Below are 24,006 nucleotides of genomic sequence, written 5' to 3' on the forward strand. Positions count from 1 at the left end.
AACAGCACTACAGCAATGCTCCGCAAATCCATTTTCTCCAACATCAAACCCTCAAAAGACTCCAGGGTCCTCCAACGCATAGATCACTGAGGGCTGCATTGTGATGTCACACAGGGTCAGAACTGCCAGCTGCGCTGATGTCATCAGTGATGTCACACAGGGTCCGAACTGCCAGCTGTGCTGATGTCATCAGTGATGTCACACAGGGTCAGTACTGCCAGCTGCGCTGATGTCATCAGTGATGTTACACAGGGTCAGTACTGCCAGCTGTGCTGATGTCATCAGTGATGTTACACAGGGTCAGTACTGCCAGCTGTGCTGATGTCATCAGTGATGTTACACAGGGTCAGTACTGCCAGCTGTGCTGATGTCATCAGTGATGTTACACAGGGTCAGTACTGCCAGCTGTGCTGATGTCATCAGTGATGTTACACAGGGTCAGTACTGCCAGCTGTGCTGATGTCATCAGTAATGTCGCACAGGGTCAGTACTGCCAGCTGTGCTGATGTCATCAGTGATGTCGCTCAGGGTCAGTACTGCCAGCTGCGCTGATGTCATCAGTGATGTCGCACAGGGTCAGTACTGCCAGCTGTGCTGATGTCATCAGTGATGTCGCACAGGGTCAGTACTGCCAGCTGTGCTGATGTCATCAGTGATGTCGCACAGTGTCAGTACTGCCAGCTGTGCTGATGTCATCAGTGATGTCGCACAGGGTCAGCACTGCCAGCTGTGCTGATGTCATCAGTGATGTTGCACAGGGTCAGTACTGCCAGCTGTGCTGATGTCATCAGTGATGTTACACCGGGTCAGTACTGCCAGCTGTGCTGATGTCATCAGTGATGTCGCACAGGGTCAGTACTGCCAGCTGTGCTGATGTCATCAGTGATGTCGCACAGGGTCAGTACTGCCAGCTGTGCTGATGTCATCAGTGATGTCGCACAGTGTCAGTACTGCCAGCTGTGCTGATGTCATCAGTGATGTCGCACAGGGTCAGCACTGCCAGCTGTGCTGATGTCATCAGTGATGTTGCACAGGGTCAGTACTGCCAGCTGTGCTGATGTCATCAGTGATGTTACACCGGGTCAGTACTGCCAGCTGTGCTGATGTCATCAGTGATGTCGCACAGGGTCAGTACTGCCAGCTGTGCTGATGTCATCAGTGATGTCGCACAGGGTCAGTACTGCCAGCTGTGCTGATGTCATCAGTGATGTCGCACAGGGTCAGTACTGCCAGCTGTGCTGATGTCATCAGTGATGTCGTCTGAATAAGTAGCAGTAGATGGAGTAATGATATTTAAAGGAAACATGTCATATGGTTTATGCCTTCTGAACTGCCCCCAGTAGGGTATACGTCATGAGACAGGCATCACCAGCGTGTTACTATAATCCTAAATGCCCCAACAGATTGTAGAATAAAGACTTTTAAAGCTTTGTCGCTGGTTATGCAAATTAACTGTCTGCACCTGGGAGGAGCCGGCGACAGAACAGTCTCTCTTCCCAACCAGAGAATCATATCCTGTGACCAGTGTGATTCATGGGCTGATCATTTACCTGCTGTACATCATTCTTCTCCTAGATGAATTTCTGTTTTTGTCGAATATATTGTGACATGGCCGCTAGAGCTGATCCCTGATCACCCAGATGATGTAGACCAGGGGTCCTCAAACTTTTTAAATAGGGGGCCAGTTCACTGTCCCTCAGACCATTGGAGGGCCGGAATATAGTTTTTTAAAAAAACTATGAACAAATTCCTATGCACACTGCACATATCTTATTTTGAAGTAAAAAAAACAATACAGGAACAAATACAATGTTTAAAATGAAGAACAAGTAAAGTTAAATCAACCGGTATTTCAATAGGCAGGTAAATGTCCCCATTAGGCAACATAGGTCCCCAATAGGCAGGTAAATATCCCCAATAGGCAGCATAGGTCCCCAATAGGCAGGTAAATGTCCCCAATAGGCAGCATAGGTCCCCAAAAGGCAGGGAAATGTCCCCAATAGACAGCATAGGTCCTCAATAGGCAGTTAAATGTCTCCAATAGGCAGCATAGGTCCCCAATAGGCAGCATAGGTCCCCAATAGGCAGGTAAATGTCCCCAATAGGCAGCATAGGTCCATAATGGGCAGGTAAATGTCCCCAATAGGCAGCATAGGTCCCCAATAAGCAGGTAAATGTCCCCAATAGGCAGCATAGGTCCTTAATGGGCAGGTAAATGTCCCCAATAGGCAGCATAGGTCCTCAATAGGCAGGTAAATGTCCCCAATAGGCAGCATAGGTCCTTAATGGGCAGGTAAATGTCCCCAATAGGCAGCATAGGTCCCCAATAGGCAGGTAAATGTCCCCAATAGGCAGGTAAATATCCCCAATAGGCAGCATAGGTCCTCAGTGGGGAGGTAAATGTCCCCGATAGGCAGCATAGGTCCTCAATGGGCAAGTAAATGTCCCTAATAGGCAGCATAGGTCCTCAATAGGCAGGCTGTTTCCCCCTTATAATGCCCTATGCAGGCTGTTCCACCCTTATAATGCCCCATGCAGGCTGTTCCCCCCTTATAATGCCCCATGCAGGCTGTTTCCCCCTTATAATGCCCCATGCAGGATGTCACCCCCCATATAATGCCCCATGCAGGATGTCCCTTTCTCCCACCATATAATGCCCCATGCAAGATATCACTCCCCTGTCTTTATAATGCCCCATTCAGGATGTCACCCCCCCGTATAATGCCCCATGCTGGATGTCACCCCCCAAATAATGCCCCATGCAGCATGTCACCCCCCCATATAATGCCCCATTCAGGATGTCACCCCCCATATAATGCCCCATGCAGGATATCACTCCCCTGTCTTTATAATGCCCCATGCAGGATGTCACCCCCCATATAATGCCCCATGCAGGATATCACTCCCCTGTCGTTATAATGCCCCATTCAGGATGTCACCCCCCCATATAATGCCCCATGCAGCCTGTCACCCCCCATATAATGCCCCATGCAGCATGTCACCACCCCATATAATGCCCCATGCAGCATGTCACCCCCCATATAATGCCCCAAGCATGATATCACTCCCCTGTCTTTATAATGCCCCATGCAGGATGTCACCCCCCATATAATGCCCCATGCAGGATATGACTCCCCTGTCGTTATAATGTACCATTCAGGATGTCACCCCTAATATTATGTCCCATGCCTCCATACATTAAAAAAATAAATAAATCAAATACTCACCTCACTCCTCCTCACCTGCCGCAGCTGCTAAGGTCCGGACTCCATCTTCGCTGGCCTCATCCTGCTCTGCGCTGCCTGTGATGGCTCAGGGTAGGGCGCGGTGTAAAGACGTCACCGCACCCTCTGACCTGAGACGTCACAGGGAGCGCACAGCAGGAAGACAGCGGATCTACAGAGGCACGGGGAGAGGTAAGTATCCGGCTGCCGGGGCCCTGAGCAAGCGGGAGGGAGCGGGCGCTGACACCGCTCTCCTCCGCCCACAGCCTGGCGGGTCGGATAAAAATCCTCCGCGGGCCTCATGTGGCCCACGGGCCGTAGTTTGAGGTCCCCTGATGTAGACGGCCGCACAAAGAACACCTATTTTATATATATATATATATATATATATATATATATATATATATATATATATATATATGTATATATATATATATATATATATATATATATATATATATATATATATATACAGTGCTGTGCAGAATGTTTAGGTGTGAAAAAAATGTTGCAAAGTAAGAAAGCTTTCACATACAGAAGTGTTAATAGTTTATTTTTATTAATTAACAAAGTGCAAAGTGAATAAAGAAAAGACATCTTTCTAGGTTCACTTGTACAAAGTCAGGGACTTTCTAGAAATATAGTCAGGTGTATAAGTAATCAATTGTAGCAAACAGTTAATAATGATTATTATTTTCACATGTACAGTGCCTTGTGAAAGTATTTGTCCCCCTTGAACTTTTCTACCTTTTGGCACATTTCTGGCTTCAAACATAAAGATATAAAATTCTATTTTTTGGGGAAGAATCAACAACAAGTGGGACACAATCGTGAAGTGGAACGAAATTTATTGGATATTTTAAACTTTTTAAAAAAATTAAAAACTGAAAAGTGGGGCGTGCAATATTATTCGGCCCCTTAACTTTCAGTGCAGCAAACTCACTCCAGAAGTTCAGTGAGGATCTCTGAATGATCCAATGTTCTCCTAAATGACTGGTAATGATAAATAGAATCCACCTGTGTGTAATCAAGTCTCCGTATAAATGAACCTGCTCTGTGATAGTCTCAGGGTTCTGTTTCAAGTGCAGAGAGCATCATGAAGACCAAGGAACACACCAGGCAGGTCCGAGATACTGTTGTGGCGAAGTTTAAAGCCGGATTTGGATACAAAAAGATTTCCCAAGTTTTAAACATCTCAAGGAGCACTGTGCAAGCGATCATATTGAAATGGAAGGAGTATCAGACCACTGCAAATCTACCAAGACCCGGACGTCCCTCTAAACTTTCATCTTGAACAAGGAGAAGACTGAACAGAGATGCAGCCAAAAGGCCCATGATCACTCTGGATGAACTGCAGAGATCTACAGCTGAGGTGGGAGAGTCTGACCATAGGACAACAATCAGTCATACACTGCACAAATCTGGCCTTTATGGAAGAGTGGCAAGAAGAAAGCCATTTCTCAAAGATATCCTTAAAAAGTCTTGTTTGAAGTTTGCCACAAGCCACCTGGGAGACACATCAGACATGTGGAATAAAGTGCTCTGCTCAGATGAAACCAAATTCGAACTTTTTTGACACAATGCAAAACGATATGTTTGGCGTAAATCAACACAGCTCATCACCCTCAAAACACCATCGTCACTGTCAAACATGGTGGTGGCAGCATCATGGTTTGGACTGCTTTTCTTCAACAGGGACAGGGTAGATGGTTAAAATTGATGAGAAGATAGACGGAGCCAAATACAGGACCATTCTGGAAGATCCCAAACATAATGATCCTAAACATAAAGCAAAATCTACATTGGAATGGTTCAAAAATAAACGTATCCAGGGTTAGAATGGCCAAGTCAAAGTCAAGACCTGAATCCAAATCGAGAATCTGTGGAAAGAGCTGAAAACTGCTGTTCACAAACGCTCTCCATCCAACCTCACTGAGCTCGAGCTGTTTTGCAAGGAAGAATGGGCAAGAATTTCAGCCATTCGATGTGCAAAACTGATAGAGATATACCCCAAGCGACTTGCAGCCGTAATCGCAGCAAAAGGTGGCGCTACAAAGTATTAACTCAATGGGGCCGAATAATATTGCACGCCCCTCTTTTCAGTTTTTCATTTGTTAAAAAAGTCTAAAATATCCAATAAATTTCGTTCCACTTCACGATTGTGTCCAACTTGTTGTTGATTCTTCCCAAAATAATTAGAATTTTATATCTTTATGTTTGAAGCCAGAAATGTGGCAAAAGGTAGAAAAGTTCAAGGGGGCCAAATACTTTCACAAGGCACTGTAGGTTGTAACTAGAGATGTCCGAACCTCTCAAGGTTCAATTCGGTTCAGATCAGCGAACTTCCGCATATTCTCCAAACAATTCGTCGTACAGTTTGACAAAAATATCCGAATCCCATTGCATTCAATCGGAGGCAAAACCAAACTCATAGACAACACCTTCAAAGGGGGCCAAAAAGTTCCAAAGCAGCTAAAATTGAGGGCAGACACCGGAAAAAGTGGTATCAATTAACCCACAGTGTACAAATAGTATAATTATTGTTATTATTTATTAAAGAGCCATTTATTTTATGGCACTTTACAAGTGAAAAGGGGTCACTGACTGGTACAGGAGGAGTAAAGAGGACCCTGCCCGCGAGGCAGGGCCGGCGTCAGCACCCGGGCAAGTGCCGGGGCCCTGAGCAGGCGGGAGGGCCCACTCGCCGCCGGGCACCCCGCCGCGCTATGGGATCCGTGAGCGGAGGAGAGCGGTGCCAGCGCCGCCCCCCCGCTTTCTCAGGGCCCCGGCAGCCGGCGCAATACTTACCTCTCCCCATGCCTCCGCAGCAGGTCCTGTCTTTTCCGCGGCTGCTGCACAGTGACATCTCAGGTCAGAGGGCGCGGTGACGTCTTTCCACCGCGCGCTCTCCTGAGAAGTCACAGCACAGAGCGGGAAGACGCCAGCGCGCATGAGGAGTCCGGAGCAGCGGCAGCAGGTGAGGAGTGAGGTGAATATTTGATTTTTATTTTTTTAATTGTATGGAGGCATGGGGCATTGTATGGTGGGGTGGGGTAGGGTGGGGGTATGTAGCATCCTACATTGGGCATTATAAGGGGGGGGATGACATCCTGCATGGGGCATTATAAGGGGGGTGACATCCTGCAGGGGGCATTTTAAAGGAGGGGGGAGTGTGACATCCTGCATGGGGCATTATAAGGGAGGGGGTGTGTGTGACATCCTGCATGGGGCATAATAAGGGAGGGGGGGTGGCATCCTGCATGGGGCATTATAAGGGAGGGGGTGTGACATCCTGCATGGGGCATTATAAGCGAGGGGGGTGACATCCTGCATGGGGCATTATAAGTGAGGGGGTGTGTGTGACATCCTGAATGGGGCATTATAAGAGGGGGTGAAATGTGGGGGGAACAGCGTGTGTGGGCCATTATGTGGGGGGAACAGCCTGCGTGGGGAACAGCCTGCATGAGGCATTATGTGGAGGGAACAGCCTGCATGGAGCATTATGTGGGGGTGCATCCTGCATGGAGCGTTATATGGGGGCCAGTATTCTTTATGGAGCGTTATATGGGGGCCAATATCCTGTATGGAGCGTTATATGGGGCTCACTATCCTGTATGCAGCGTTATATGGGGGCCAGTATCCTGTATGGAGCGTTATATGGGGGCCAGTATCCTGTATGGAGCGTTATATGGGGTCCAGTATCCTGTATGGAGCGATTCACCGGTTTCTGAGCTATTGTAGAATTTGCAATAGATATCACTCATGTAATGTAAGAAGTGAAATCTTTGGCCTTGCACTATATATATATATTTCTCTGCGGTATCTGTGCATCATGAGACGTGGTATGTGTTAAAGGGGCCCACTGAGAATCTTTCGCACAGGACCCACAAAACCTGGATCTGGCCCTGCCGCAAGGGCTCACAACAACCTACAAGGGATGAGTAAGGATACAGTAGGTGAGGGTACATCTGGTCATGCAGCGGTATGGTGGAGCTAGGGTTCCTTTTGAAGTTTCCCATGGTAGGTGAGAGTCTGATACGTTGGGGTAGAGAGTTCCAGAGTAGGGGGAATGCACGGGAGAAATCTTGTATGCGATTGTGGGAGGAGGAGATAAGAGGGGAGTAGAGAAGGAGATTTTGTGAGGATCGGAGGTTGCGCGCAGGTAAGTACTGGGAGACTAGGTCACAGATGTATGGAGGAGACAGGTTTTGGATGGCTTTGTATGCCAAAGTTAAGGTTTTGAACTGGAGTCTCTGGGCAACAGGGAGCCAGTGCAGGGATTGACAGAGGGGAGAAGCCGGGGAATAGCAGAGTGACAGGTGTATTAGTCGGCCAGCAAAGTTTTGGATAGATTGGAGGGGTGTGAAAGTGTTAGAAGGGAGGCCACAAAGCAGGAGGTTGCAGTAGGTGGGAGATGGTGTTTCTGCAGATTCATGGTTGAGGAATGTGCGGATCTGGGAGATATTTTGGAGTTGGAGTCAGCAGGAAGTGGAAAGGGCTTGGATCTCAGGTTTGAAGAAGAGATCAGAGTCAAGTTGCGGGAATAGGGAGAGAGGGCAGCCATTGACTTTTATGGATAGCTCAGTTGAGGGGGTTGAATGAGAAGGTGGAAAGATGATGAATTCGGTGATACTGATGAGACTCAGATACCTGAAACGCACACGGACCATACTGTGCTGTCAGTGCAGTTAGAGGAGGAGGGTGACTCTCAGGGCCAGGAGTGGGAGAACAAATAGGATGATGATGAGGTTGTAGATCTCACTTGGTGTGAACCCAGAGGCACGAAGCTGATTAGCTCAGCAGAGGAGGTGGAGGAGGAGGAAGACGAAGAGGTTACATTGCGGCTTCCTGCACAAACACTGAGTGATGCAACCAGAATAAGCACTGTATCCACATCGACAACTGTGGCCAGCAGCTGTCACGGGTCTCCAGTTCGCAGGGGTGGCAAGGGTTGCCTAGCCTGGGTCTTTTAGGAGACCGCAAAGGATGACACAACTCACGTTATCTGCCAACTTTGTAAAAAACGATTGAGTATAGGCAAAAATTGCAATAATATGACTACTACATGCATGAACTGGAACATGCGCGATCAACATGCATTAGACTGGGAATCTCACTGCTCTAAAAAGCAGACTAGTGGGCCTCGCCAACCACCGGCTGCCCCATCATCTGCCACTGCTGCTTCTTCCTCCTCCGTCACCGTGGCAAGTGTTATCACCCAGGTCACTGGCCGCAGAACCTCCACTTGTTTACTAGCAACAGACTGGGTGAGTGAGAGCCTTTCAGCTGTTATGGAAGAGGACATGCCTGCTGTTTTTGACTGATCTCAGACACCGAGCACACCACATCTTTTTCAATACACTATAACATCTCCACCTGCACCTTTCTCACAGTCCAGCAGTTTGTGGTGTTCACCCTACTCCACCCTCTCTCAGGACAGCAGCCAATCCCCAGTACCACAGTTGTGGTCACGTAAAAGATTGTTTCCTCCTACATGTCAAAGCAAAGAACATGACCTTCACCATCTCCAATCTGTTGGCCACGGAAATGCTGCCTTTCCGCCTGGTGGATACAGATGTTTTCCGAAAGCTGATGGCCGTCACAGTCCCCCAGTACCAGTTGCCCAGTCGCCATTACTTCTCTATGAAAGATGTGTCTGTGCTACGCCAGCATATTGCAGACATCAACCATTCTTTGAAAAAATCTATGTCTGACAGGGTGCATTTCACCACTGACACGTGGACAAGCAAGCATGGCCAGGGGAATTACATCTCACTGACTGGGCACTGGGTAACTCTGTTGGCTGTGGGGGCAGGCACGGAATTGGCTGCTCCACAAGTCTTGGAACCCCCAAGGCTTGCAGGGAGCTTGGGGATGGAGAACTAAACCACTATCCACCAGAAGATGGAAAACTAAACTACTAGACAACAGGGGTTGGAGAACTAAACTACTAAATAGCTAGTGTTGGAGAACTAAAGCACTACACACCAGAAGATGGAGAACTAAACTAACATTCCAACAGTGGAGAGAGAATCTCCCCCACCTCTGTACTGTGCAGCCAGGGCTCTCTGCAATCAGGCAGTGTTTAAATTAATATGCCTTGGAGATCGCAGTTATACAGCTCAAGAGTTGTAGACAACTATCCAGGCCGAGTTTGAGCAATGGCTGTCTCCACTGAATCTGGAGCCAGGGAAGGCCATGTGCGATAATGGTTGAACCTAGTGGCGGCCCTACGCCAGGGCAACCTCATACACGTGCCTTGCACTGGCTCACATCCTCAACCTGGTGGTACAGCAATTTCTCCTCCACTATCCTGGCCTGGATGTGCTGCTGCGGAAGCCTCTGTGTGCTCACTTCCGCCATTTGCAATCTGCGGTTCATCGACTTGCATTGCTGTAGAGATCTTTCAGCCTACCGGTTAACCTGTTGATATACGATGTGCTGATATGGTTTAATTCAACTCTGCACATGTTGCAGCGATTGTGGCAGCACCTACAAGCCCTGGTTCATTATGTCATTTTACATAGCCTGGGTGTCACGGGTGTGTCAGAGGTGACAGACAGTCGCCCTGCAGTTGGTTGCAGCAGATCTCTACGTTTGGCATTACAAAAATATTTTTAGAGGTGGGATGTCTCTAGGACCCAACTGCTACCTCCCTCTGGCTGAAGAGGTCGGTGCCAGCGATATTCATTACTACTTGTGAGGCTTAGCAAGAGTAGTACTTCGTCCTCTCTGGAGCTTGAGGCCGTGTGCGTATTTGTTTGGCGTCGTCTAAAGCTAAGCAATTCCCCCCCTGTTTGTCTACCCTTGTTGTCTATAGAGTTTAGTGGAGATCGGCTATTGCTCATCTCCTTCCTTCCCTAGCCTTAGCCATACGCCAGGGAAAGTCAGGGCGAGGCACACGTGCGGCGATTGGTGATGAGCCAATATAAGGATGGTAGTTGAGACAGGGTGACACTAGACCAGACTAGAAGATCTCCACTCCCCCCTTTCCGTAGTGTCTGAGCTCCCTTTCCCTCTTCCCTTTGTGTTGCACTAAGTCTTTCCCACACCTTGCGTGACACTGAGTCAACGCAGTATGAATGTGGTGCAAATCACACTTGCGGAGTGGACACAGATGAAGGACCTCTGCACCCTTATGCACATTTTTGAAATGGCTACTAAGATGGTTAGGGCGGACAATGCCAATATCAGCATCACTATTCCTGTCATCTACCTGCTGGAGGACACATTAAATAGTCTGTGGGAGGAGGTGTTGTTCCCAGGGGAAGCGGAGGAAGCAGAGGAGGATGCGGAATGATAACAATATCTCTAAGTTTCTGACTGTCCTCTCACAGGCGGTTGCCATGGGAGGGTGGATTGCAGTGATTAAGGGGGGCTCATGGTACTAAAGAAACTGTTAGTGAAGGTTCAGGAGGCAAGGAACAAATGGAGGAGGACAAGGAGGAAGAGGGGATGGGCGTGTAACAGGAGATGAAGAAGATAATGATCCTCTCTTTGTTTTCCGTGGTTGGTGGGAGAGGATGGATGTAGCAAACTTGAGTGTTATCCCACCGCCAACACAGTATGGACTTGAACCTCATTGAAGAGACAGACCCATGAGCGCCTTCTTGCTGCACTATCTGCAACATGATTGTTGCCTGTATTGTTAGGTTTAGAAATAGTACTGACTACTGGCTTGCCACCCTGTTCGATTTACGGTACTAGAGTAAATTTTGCCAGATGCTTCCCCCCTGGAAAGGGATGCGCCCATGCTGGAGTATAAAAACATGCTTGAAGACAATCTTGAGACTAGTTTTCCCCAAGACAGCAGTGAGGCACACATTGTGCATCGCAGTTATAGACTTCCAACCCCAGGAAATTCGAGTTGTCAACTCAAAAACATTAGAAGTAGCAGCAGTGTAAATGTCATTTCAAACATTTTTTAGACCAGCCCGTGCACCAGCAGAGTGTAGTGTAGACCGCCTAACTTTCATCAAGATGAACAAGTCATGGATACCCAATGACTTCTGCACCCCAGTTGCAAACTGGGCAAACTAGGCGATGGGGCAGTTTTTAGTGTGCTGCATTGATCTCACGTTATTGCGTTCTGTGACACCTTTGTCATGGCTTCTGTGCCTCTTGTTGCTAGTGCTGCTGATGTTACTAAAAAATTTTTGAAATGTTAAGACTAGTGTTGAGTGATTGTGCGGCACGGTAGCGCAGTGGTTAGCACTGCAGCCTTGCAGCGCTGGGGTCTTGGGTTCAAATCCCACCAAGGACAACATCTGCAAGGAGTTTGTGTGTTCTCCCTGTGTTTGCGTGGGTTTCCTCCCACACTCCAAAGACATACTGATAGGGAATCTAGATTGTGAGCCCTGATGGGGACAGCGACGATAATGTATGTAAAGCACTGCGAAATATGTTAGTGCTATATAAAAATAAATATTATTATTATTGTGCTCGGTACTACTTCCGGGTTGCTCGGGCGGAAACTCGGGTCACCTCCCTGCATGTTTGGGGCTCTTTAGAGAGCCAATGAACATTCAGGGATTGCCTGCCATGCACTGTAATGCCGTAGCCATTTTGGTTGTGGGCATTACAGTGATTTGATGGTCGCACAGCATCATCAGGTGTATATAAGACCGGGAGTCGCCATGCTCGTCACAGTCTACTCCAGAACCAGGCAGAGTAGGGAGAGCTGCTGCTGCGTCAGGGAGAGATTTGCTTCTTCATAGTTAGTATAGGTATTCCACAACATATATATATATATCCAACTGAACTAACAGTCCTTCTGAGGACTAATCCGGCTGCATATATTCAGTGGTGATAGCAGGAGTTAGGCAGGCAGGCAGTGTATGTGGCAGACCGTAGTGCATGATACAGCACAAGAGAGTCCATTGAACGTCCTGTTAGTATAGGTATTCCACAACATATATATATATATATATACAGTTATATGAAAAAGTTTGGGCACCCCTATTAATCTTAAGCTTATTGTTTTATAAAAATTGGTGTTTTTGCAACAGCTATTTCAGTTTGATATATGTAAAAACTGTTGGACACAGTAATGTTTCTGCCTTGAAATGAGGTTTATTGTACTAACAGAAAATGTGCAATCTGCATTCACACAAAATTTGACAGGTGCATAAGTATGGGCACCTCACCAGAAAAGTGACATTAATATTTAGTAGATCCTCCTTTTGCAAAAATAACAGCCTCTAGTCGCTTCCTGTAGCTTTTAATGAGTTCCTGGATCCTGGATGAAGGTATTTTTGACCATTCCTCTTTACAAAACAATTCCAGTTCAGTTAAGTTTGATTGTCGCCGAGCATGGACAGCCCTCTTCAAACGATCCCACAGATGTTCAATGATATTCAGGTCTGGGGACTGGGATGGCCATTCCAGAACATTGTAATTGTTCTTCTGCATGAATGCCTGAGTAGATTTGGAGCGGTGTTTTGGATCATTGTCTTGCTGAAAGATCCATCCCCTGCGTAACTTCAACTTTATCACTGATTCTTGAACATTATTGTCAAGAATCTGCTGATACTGAGTGGAATCCATGCGTTCCTCAACTTTAACAAGATTCCCGGTGCCGGCATTGGCCACACAGCCCCAAAGCATGATGGAACCTCCACCAAATTTTACTGTGGGTAGCAAGTGTTTTTCTTGGAATGCTGTGTTTTTTTTGCCGCCATGCATAACGCCTTTTTGTATGACCAAACAACTCAATCTTGGTTTCATCAGTCCACAGGACCTTCTTCCAAAAAGAAATTGGCTTCTCCAAATGTGCTTTTGCATATCTCAGCCAACTCTGTTTGTGGCGTGCTTGCAGAAACGGCTTCTTTCGCATCACTCTCCCATACAGCTTCTCCTTGTGCAAAGTGCGTTGTATAGTTGACCGATGCACAGTGACACCATCTGCAGCAAGTTGATGCTGCAGCTCTCTGGAGGTGGTCTGAGGATTGTCCTTGACTGATCTCACCATTCTTATTCTCTGCCTTTCTGATGTTTTTCTTGGCCTGCCACTTCTGGCCTTAACAAGAACTGTCCCTGTGTTCTTCCATTTCTTTACTATGTGCCTCACAGTGGAAACTGACAGGTTAAATCTCTGAGACAGCTTTTTGTATCCTTCCCCTGAACAACTATGTTGAATAATCTTTGTTTTCAGATGATTTGACAGTTGTTTTGAGGAGCCCATGATGCCACTCTTCAGAGGAGATTCAAACAGGAGAACAACTTGCAAGTGGCCACTTTAAGTAGCTTTTCTCATGATTGCATACACCTGGATATGAAGTTCAAAGCTCAATGAGGTTTCAAAACCAAAAAAAGTGCTTTAGTAAGTCAGTAAAAAGTAGGTAGGAGTATTTAAAACAAGAAAATGATAAGGGTGCCCATACTTATGCACCTGTCAAATTTTGTTTGAATGCAGATTGCACATTTTCTGTTAGTACAATAAACCTCATTTCAAGGCAGAAACATTACTGTGTCCAACATATATCAAACTGAAATAGCTGTTGCAAAAACACCAATTTTTATAAAAACATTAAGCTTAAGATTAATAGGGGTGCCAAAACTTTTTCATATAACTGTATATATATATACACTGTGTGCAGAATTATTAGGCAAGTTGTATTTTAGAGGATTATTTTTATTATTGATCAACAACTATGTTCTCAATCAACCCAAAAGACTCATAAATATCCAAGCTTAATATTTTTGGAAGTTGGAGTGTTTTATTTTTTAGATTTGGCTATCTTAGGAGGATATCTGTTTGTGCAAGTAACTATTTTATGTGCAGAATTATTAGGCAACTTAATAAAAACCAAATATAATCCCATCTCACTTGTTTATTTTCACCAGGTAAACCAATATCAGTGCTCAAAATTTAGAAATAAACATTTCTGACATGCAAAGACAAAAACCAAAAAAATTAGTGATCAATATAGCCACCTTTCTTTATGATGACACTCAACAGCCTTCCATCCATAGATTCTGTCAGTTGCTTGATCTGTTTTTGATCAACATTGCGTGCAGCAGCCACCACAGCCTCCCAGACACTGTTCCGAGAGGTGTACTGTTTTCTCTCCCTGTAGATCTCACATTTTATGATGGACCACAGGTTCTCTATGGGGTTCAGATCAGATGAACAAGGGGGCCATGTCATTATTTTTTCTTCTTTTAGACCTTTACTGGCCAGCCACGCTGTGGAGTAGTTGGATGCATGTGATGGAGCATTGTCCTGCATGAAAATCATGTTTTTCTTGAACGATACCGACTTCTTCCTGTACCACTGCTTGAAGAAGTTGTCTTCCAGAAACTGGCAGTAGGTCTGGGAGTTGAGCTTCACTCCATCCTCAACCCGAAAAGGTCCCACAAGTTCATCTTTGATGATACCAGCCCATACCAGTACCCCACCTCCACCTCGCTGGCGTCGGAGTGGAGCTCTCTGCCCTTTACTGATCCAGCCTCTGGCCTATCCATCTGGCCCATCAAGAGTCACTCTCATTTCATCAGTTCATAAAACCTTTGAAAAATCAGTCTTAAGATATTTCTTGGCCCATTCTTGACGTTTTATCTTATGTTTCTTGTTCAAAGGTGGTCATTTTTCAGCCTTCCTTACCTTGGCCATGTCCCTGAGTACCGCACACCTTGTGCTTTTTGATACTTCAGTAACGTTGCAGCTCTGAAATATGGCAAAACTGGTGGCGAATGGCATCTTGGCAGCTTCACGCTTGATTTTCCTCAATTCATGGGCAGTTATTTTGCGCCTATTTTGGCCAACACGCTTCTTGCGACCCTGTTGGCTATTTGCCATGAAACGCTTGATTGTTCGGTGATCATGCTTCAAAAGATTGGAAATTTCAAGACTGCTGCATCAATCTGCAAGACATCTCACAATTTTGGACTTTTCAGAGCCCGTCAAATCTCTCTTCTGACCCATTTTGCCAAAGGAAAGGAAGTTGCCTAATAATTAAGCACACCTTATAGAGGGTGTTGATGTCATTAGTCAACACCCCTCCTCATTACAGAGATGCACATCACCAGATTTACTTACTTGGTAGTTGGCTCTCAAGCCTATGCAGGTTGGAGTAGGACAACATGTATAAAAAGTATCATGTGATCAAAATACTCATTTGCCTAATAATTCTGCACACAGTGTATATATATCCATCTGAACTAACAGTCCTTTTAAGGACTAATCCAGCTGCATATATTTAGTGGTGACAGCAGGAATTTGGCAGGCAAGCAGTGTATGTGGCAGACTGCAGTGCATATAGTGCAAGAGGGTCCGCTGAATGTTCCTGCTGCTGCTGTTCTTACAGATATTTGTAGACATAGCCCCATATATCAGGGGCCAGGGAATTTTTTTTGATCTTAATCCTGGTTATTTGCTTAAAAAGCAATCCAGAGTACACCATTTTTCTGCTCCATTTGCTTGTTCTCACTGCAGAATAAAGCCAGATCTGTTCCATATTTCAGCGATAAAATCAAGAAATTTAAACTGAACGTTGAGAATATTGGCCTCCTTTTCCATTCTGTTGCAGTGTGTCGGTTAAGCTATTCAAACTAGGTGTCTGTGAAGTATACAGTAGTATTAGCAAATAACAGGCCTGCTATTTAAAACCGTGGTTCTCTGTCAGACATAACAGCTATAAGAGTGTTCCAAAATCAGACATTTCTTCCATTTTCATTCCGTTGCAGTGTGTCGGTCAAGCTATTTACACTAGGTATCTGTGAAGGATAGTATTAGCAAATAACAGGCCTGTGTATGGGAGACACACTTCCTAGTAATGGGAACATTGTTTTCAGAAAGCCCTCTAACCTCTACGTCTTTTGCAAGGGGCATTGGATTTCCGCCAAATTTTTGGCAGCAGTTGTAGTCACTGCATAGCAATAACAGTATAGAAGATGTTATGATCTGCAACATGTACTAAGGAAAGACAGGGGAAAGCTGTCCCTATAGCAATACTAAGCCGAATCCCTACGATGGAGTGGGCTGCCTGCTCCTAGCAAACAGACCCGCCTTAGTCCTCGGCTAGTCTGAACGAAGACCTATAGCATAAGGGGAGGGGTCCCTAAAAGAACTAAGGACTGGAACAAAAATGGGACACCTCCTAAACAGAGAAGTTGTTGCAGAACACAAAAAGACAAACAGACAAAAAGGTACTAGAGGCCCCAGAAGAACCAAGCGAACTGACAGAGATAGGCACCAAAGTACCTGGCTAGAAAGACAGTCAAACAACACTGAAGTCCAGCACAGCCAGAAGGGCGGAGCCGGAATATAAAGGCAGATGGTCACGTGACCACAAAACACAAGATGGAAAAAACAAACAGGAGGGTTCAAACAGTACCTCCTCTTTTAAGAGGATCCTCTGGAACCTCCAGGCCTATCCGGAAACCTCCTGTGGAAAGCTCTAACAAGCCTAGGAGCAGAGACATCATCCGCCCTTACCCAGGAGTTATCTTCGGGGCCAAAACCCTTCCAGGAGACAAGATACTGTAATCTCCCTCTATGCCATCTAGAATTCAAGATACGAGAAATTTCATATTCGCCGTCTTCCACCACAGGAGGAACTGTGACAGTGGAATCCCTATCTGATACATCAGCCTTTTTCAACAAGGAAACATGAAACACAGGATTAATCTTCCAAGAAGTAGGGACATCCAACCTAACCGCAGACGGGTTAACAACCTGAAGCACTTTAAATGGACCCACAAGCTTAGGACCCAGTTTTTTAGAGGGAATCCTCAACCGCAGGTTCTTTGAGGACAACCAAACCATGTCACCCACAGTAAACAAAACCTCCTTACGTTTTCTGTCAAAATACTTCTTGGACTTCTTGTTAGCCTCTTGAAGGTTGCAACGTACATTAGTCCAAACTCTCTCCAAATCACTGGAAAAATTCTCCTCCTCCGGCACAGCCAACCCCAATTTGGAGAACGAACCAAAAGATGGATGTCTCCCAGTACAGCAAAAAAAAGGAGAACACCCAGCAGAGGAGGATGTATGATTGTTAAGAGAAAATTCTGTGAGAGGCAAAAACTCAGACCATACCTCTTGATTGTCCGCCACAAAACAACGCAAAAACTGTTCAACATCCTGGTTCTTTCTTTCAGTCTGTCCATTAGACTCAGGATGAGTACCATCCTGATAAACTTTGAGGAGTCCACCAAGATGGTGATTGGCGATGACGCCATCATTAGCGTCAGCTTTCCACTTGTCTGTCTTTTGCAACGCTCTCTGCAGAAAATTAAAGAGAGTATGATGAGATGGATCAAGAAGCCTTAATGGGCGATTACACACAGCTCAGCCTCATCTCATCCCAACGTGCATTGGGTTTTTAGTATGCTGTAATCCACGTCTGTTTCAAGGGGCATTGAAGTTCCTCATAATTTTTGGAAAGCCTTCCATTCACTGCTTAGGCCAACAGTGTACAGGAGACCCAGCTGCTATAAATGGAAAAAACGGTTTAGTTAGGGCCCTTTGACCTCCATCTCACTTCCAAGGGGTATTGGAGTGCCTCAAAATTTTTGGTAGGCATTGCACTCACTGTATACCCTATAACTGTGTAGCTGAACCGCTCCTTTTGGTGCAGAAACATATCTTACAAGACATGTGTGGTTGACTGACCAGATATTGATGTGAATGGTCCCTGTTCCTCCTGCTCTTTCTCCTTTGCCACCACCTCACCCATCATTCATCACCTGAAGCTTTGTTTTAACGGGAGTCATAGAACTGGGATAGTAGCAGGAAAACATCCAGCAATCCTCGGAGGAGGTAGGATATGCGCCAAAACGCTGACCACCTCAGGCCTAGCCGCTACTACATACATGCACTTGCATTCCAAGGAACAAAAAGCTAAGGAGATGGATGAACTCATGATCATGAATAATTTACTCGTTGTATAGGAGGCAGACCACTGCTGCTGTCTACCTTCTGAACTTTGTGTTGAAGCCTGATTGACCCAGGACCCGCAAATCGTCTATGTCTGGAGGACGTGTTGCATCCCAGTGTCCAACTGTGTCTCTGCTTCCACAACATTAACCCAGTGTGACGGCGTCAGTCAGATGGACCATCCCTGGCCACATTCACTTGTCCACGTCTTTGTGGTTAGGATGTCCTTCCAATATGGGCGGCTGGGGACCGTTTATGGACACACGGCCGCCCCCTGGCGGCTGGAGACCAAGCGTGGACACCCGGCTGCCGGGCGGCTGGGGACTGAGTATGGATACCAGGCCGCCGACACAGCCATGACGTGGTGGCCAGATTCCACCTCCACATGCCTAAAAGGCCCAATTTCAAGTGCAATCAAGCAAGCAGTATGGTATTGCAGCCTGTGGGTGGGTGGGTGGCATTGCAAGGAATGGGGGAGGTACAATTGAACACTGCCCTGGGACAAGTACTTGCAAGTCTGATGCGGCAAGTATCACTTCTGATGGGCAGACTTTTAGGCAGTGACCTGGGTGTTAGAGATGCTTCCAGGGTCTTCCCCATGCTGTTCCCATGTCTTTTTAGCACTGTATGCATGTGTCACACAGCACATGGGCAGATAAGGTTGTAAAATGTTAAAATGACATTTCCCGGTGAATGCATTTGTCACGGTTGAAAGCAATACAAAAGTGCAAAAATGCATAAAAAATGCTACTTGTGAACATAGCCCAAGGTGTGGAGGAGTATTTTTGTTTCTGGTTATTTATTTTACCTTATACACAAGTCTTTACCCTGGAAAGGATGTTCCTTAACATATTTTACAGGAAAGCACTTTCAGTTTAGTTTTTGAACGTTTTATTGTAAGCCCGTAAAAGTGGCTTAATATCTCTGACCACGTTGTTGACAGCAGTGACCTGGGGGTCAGAAATGCTTCCTGTGGCGATCCCCATGCTGTCCCCATGTTATTTGAGCACTGTCACTATCGTTTTGGGCACTTTTTAGGCTTTCTACAGACTGCCGGGGGTGCCGCCGCAAAAATGCTCGGGTCTCCCATAGACTAACATTGGGCTCGTTGCTCGGGTCGTGCACCCGAGTATCACGGTGAGCTCGGCCCGAGCTTCGAGCACCCGAGCATTTTAGTGCTCGCTCAACACTATTCCTAAACAGAGAAGTTGTTGCAGAACACAAAAAGACAAACAGACAAAAAGGTTCTAGAGGTCCTAGAAGGACCAAGCGAACTGACAGAGATAGGCACCGAAGCACCTGGCTAGAAAGACATTCAAACAACACTAAAGTCACAGCCGGAAGGGTGGAGCTGGAATATAAAGGCAGGTGGTCACGTGACCGCAAAACACAAGATGGAAAAAACAAACAGGAGGGTGCTAACAGGAGACCCACTCGTTAATAATGGGAACAACAAAGTATAGCCGCCTGCTGGCCCTTTAAGAATAGTAAGGGCCGCTTGATGGCCCTATAAAAATAGTCTTTGTGACTTTCAGAGTCCCTCCATCATAAATGAAACAGGATGTGTCACACACCACATGGCCATATAAGGTAGTAAAATGTTAAAATGATATTTACTGGTAAATGTTTTTTCACCAGTTAATGTTTTTTCACCATTGAAAGCAAAGCAAAAGTAAAAAAATGCATCAAAAATGCTACGTGTGAACATAGCCCAAGGTGCAGAGGACCATTTTTGTTTTTGGTTATTTATTTTGCCTTATACACAAGTCATTATCCTGAAAAGGATGTTCCTTAACATATTTCCCAGGAAAATCCATTTTAGTTTCATTTTTGCATGTTTTTGCATGTTTTATTGTGAGTGCGTAAAAGTGGCGTAAGACTCTGACAACATTGTTGACAGCAGTGACCTGGGGGTCAGAAATGCTTCCAGGGGTCTTCCCCATGCTGTTCCCATGTCATTTGAGCACTGTTCCCATTAATTTGGGCAATTTTTAGTCCCTGTGCAGACCGCCGAGGGGAGCCGCCGGTAAAATGCTCGAGTTTCCCAAAGACTTACATTGGGCTCGTTATTCGGTCTGAGCACTCAAACATTCCAATTTGCTCGACTCGAACAACGAGTACCCGAGCATTTTAGTGTTCACTCATCACTAGTGGAGACTCCAAGTTGGGTCTCCATCTGGTGGATTTCCTGTAGGGGAAGGGTGTCAGAGCCCCATTATACTATTTCAATTCTGGTGAAATTGATAAGGTCTGTAAAGCGCTGTGGAATTAATGGTGCTATATAAGTGAGTAAAATAAATAAATAAAAATTGATTTCACTTTAGTGGTATCTTCCCATAATTCTTGGAAATGTTTGGTCTCCAAGTGGGGTCTCATTCATGTGTGTTGCCCAGCTCTCAGAGCACCTGTCATTCATCCACCTGTTACTGATCAAAGTTTAAGCTAGAAATGCTGCTCTAAGCCCTGTCCAATGCTGAAATGTGGCCTGGTTTCAGCACCATGCTATTAGCACAACCAATTTAGATTCAGAAATTGTGACTCCTGGATGAAGCACAGTATTACAGAAAATATTTATAGGCTGAAATGTGGCCTGGTTTCTGGACCACACTATTAGCACAAAGAATTTAGATTTTGAAATGTGGATTTCTAGCTAGAGGACAATACTAGCACAAAATAATTAAAAACTGAAATGTGGCATGGTTTCTGTACCACGGTAGTGCCAGAAAAAATTAGATTTTCTAATGTGGGGCCCTGGTTAGAGCAGAATCTCAGAGTAAAACAATTACAACCTCACTCCTGCTTCTGTTCTCTGCTGGTGACAGTTTACAACTGCCAAGTTTGGTGTTGAAGGAGTAGTCCATATTTGTAGCAGTCTGTTGGTATTTTTTTTCAAGGATATATCTGCATGGTTTTGGTATTGTGTATATCCTTATCCTCTTCCCATTTGGTTGGTCCCTCGTACTGTTCTCTTGATTTCCACTTTTTTATTTTTTGAGAGAATTTGTATGATTGCAGTTTAATTTTATCCTTGTCTGTTTTCCCTGTCTGTCTGCTATGCTATCCTATACACATCTGTCCCATACCTCCTTTGGGTGGGGGATGAAACAGTTCAGAGTGCATTTAGCAGCATAGCAAGGTACAAGGCCCCAGCATCTCCATTATCTGGGGTAATCTGGGGAACAGGAATAGCGAAGGGCCCCACTAGCTTGAGGGACAGGGAAGGAGTCCATTGCCCTGGTAAATCCTGCTACATTATTGTGACATTCCACTAGGTAGTAATTTGGTATCTAAACATAAAATCCTATATGATTCTCTCAAAGTAAGCTGTTTTAACCAATCTCCACCACGTCAAGGGTTTGCAACTTCTTCAATGCCAAAAAACGCAAAATGTGTGTGATTATGAACAGGTACAAAATGTTTTGTTGCACCTGAGTATGTACTGTTGTTGTTGAAAATATTTGCAACATGTTCCGCAATTCTTTTCTTTTTTTATTTTCTTGTAGTTCAACCTATATATTTTATTTTTCACAATTGGCATTCTATGTAATAAACAATGTATTTGGAGAGCCAGTGCCAGGGTGAGGACATACTTAGTAGGTGGAGTTAGCGTGTAATGCGATCCTGTCCCACAGATGAGGAGAACAGTGGTAGCCCTTCACCAGTGATGTCTATACCCCCAGCCTCTTCAGTGATGTGTATGCCTCCCAGTGATGTCTATGGCCCCCAACCCTCCCCAGTGATATATATGCCCCCAACGTCTCCTGTGATTTATATACAGCAGTCCCAGCATCTCCTATGTGATGTATTTGCTTTGAAAAACTGCTGGGGCATTGGTTAACCCAAAAGGCATGCCAAGATTTCCAAATAGACCCTCAGACATTAAAAACGCTGTTTTCCATTCATCACCCTTCCAGATACATATCAAATTAGAAGACCCTCTAAGATCTAGTTTACAAAAGCAATTAGCACCAGTTAGTTGATTATATAGGCCGGGGATTAGTGGAAGTGGGCAGGGCCGCATTGAGGGCATTACTACCCTTACTGGTGTATGGGGCCTAGTGAACAGAAGCAAAGGGGGGGCGCCTGAATTAGGTGAGACACGCTGGGCACGTGTATCATCCAGTCCAGGCCCACCCCTCTCTTGCTTCAGCTCACCGGGTCCTAGGGGCAGGGGTAGGTGGGGCCGGTTCAATATATTACCATGTAGAAAGCCACCGGCTTAATGCACGGCAATGGTTAACAGCCGCCAGCCAATCAGAGGCTGGCAACTGACGCATATCAATAAGGAAGAAGATGTCACTGGACTACGGCCAGGTAAGAAGAATTTTTTTTTTTTAATTTGCTTGCACTGAAAAGCCGCACACGTGGGGGTCAGAATGTGGGACATTATTACCAGAAGGGGCCAGAATGTGGAACATTATTACTACAGGGTCTAATTTAGAGATAATACTACTGCTGTGATGTATTTTATTTTTGAGGATACTATTTTCAAAGGGAGTAGATCCTGTTACTGTGCAGGGCGGCACAATGTCTCTTTTTTCATGATCTGGTGTAGTGTAGAATTTGGGGAAAAATTAGGGAATGTGCTCTGGAAGCGGTGCTCTAGATAACTGTGTTATTTTCTGCAGAGATGACTCATGGCTGGAAGAAGGGTTGGTGGTCTCCTCTGGACGAGGATAATCAAAGATGAAGAACTTTAACTAGACATGTCACTGACACTATACACTGTATACTATTTAAAAAAAAACACACAAAATTTGAGCTTGGTTTAAAATAGTATACATGCAGCACATAAGGGCATGTTTCACAATGGCCATGAATCAGAAAAACCTACAAGAAGCAAAATGAAAATAAACCCTGCTGTAAATAAATAAAAAGGAAGTGCATTTAAATAAAATAGGATTCTTAGTAACACTGTTTTCGATTAAAAATAGTATGAAAGCTATCCCACCAGCAACAAGGTGAACCCGTTCGGGATAGAACCTACTCTGTCTAATATTAAAAACCTTACCATGTGTGAAAGTTGACCATTTGTGTGAATAAGGGCAGACTGAGGTTTCTAAAGCTGGATAACACATTTAAAAGCTTCCCTTGGCTGGTGTTCTCAGTTTGGGACGAGAACCTCAGTCTGCCCTATATATATAAGCATACGTGTGTGTATATAGACAAAGCGGCTCAACCATAATATGCAGTTACATAAAGTTGTGCTATATATACACTGTGTTCCAAATTATTATGCAAATAATATTTTCTCAGATTTTCCCAAATTACCTATATGAATTGCAGTCATTGTAATTTTCCAGTCAAATAACTATTTGAGTACAATTGAAAGGTTTTTGTACAAACTGCCTATGATAACAGTATATTTTTAAAAAAATAAAAAACTCAAACTGCACTCAAAATGCATGTTCCAAATTATTATGCACAGTTTGTCCCCTTTTATGCTCATAGCAGCCAGAGATGCAGATGTGTTATATGCAGCATGAGACGGTGCATTATCATGCATGAAAATGATCTTGCTGCGGAATGCACGGTTCTTCTTCTTGAACCATGGCAGGAAGTGCTGTTTGAGAAACTCAACATACATTATGGAGTTGAAACAGCACTTCAATGAAAATAAGTGATACAGACTTTACTCCCCCATCTGATCTGGAAGGATTCGGCCTTTATCACTTATTTCCACTGGAGCGCTGCTTCAACTCTATTATTCAACTTGCTCCATTTTTAGCCCGGAGATGTAAATGTGGACTTTTATTAGCAGATATGGGTGATACATGCTGTGGTTACTCTGTGATATGGTGTTTAATGGGAACTGTTAATGTGTGATTGGTGAGGACGTGGTGCAGAAATGGAGTTTTTCCAAGAGTGGGTGGTGGGACTGTGTAAGGTTCAAGGGGTGGA

This window comes from Phyllobates terribilis, unplaced genomic scaffold (assembly GCF_046119375.1).
Source record: "Phyllobates terribilis strain yellow unplaced genomic scaffold, ASM4611937v1 Scaffold_373__1_contigs__length_1865987, whole genome shotgun sequence".
Classification (NCBI taxonomy): domain Eukaryota; kingdom Metazoa; phylum Chordata; class Amphibia; order Anura; family Dendrobatidae; genus Phyllobates; species Phyllobates terribilis.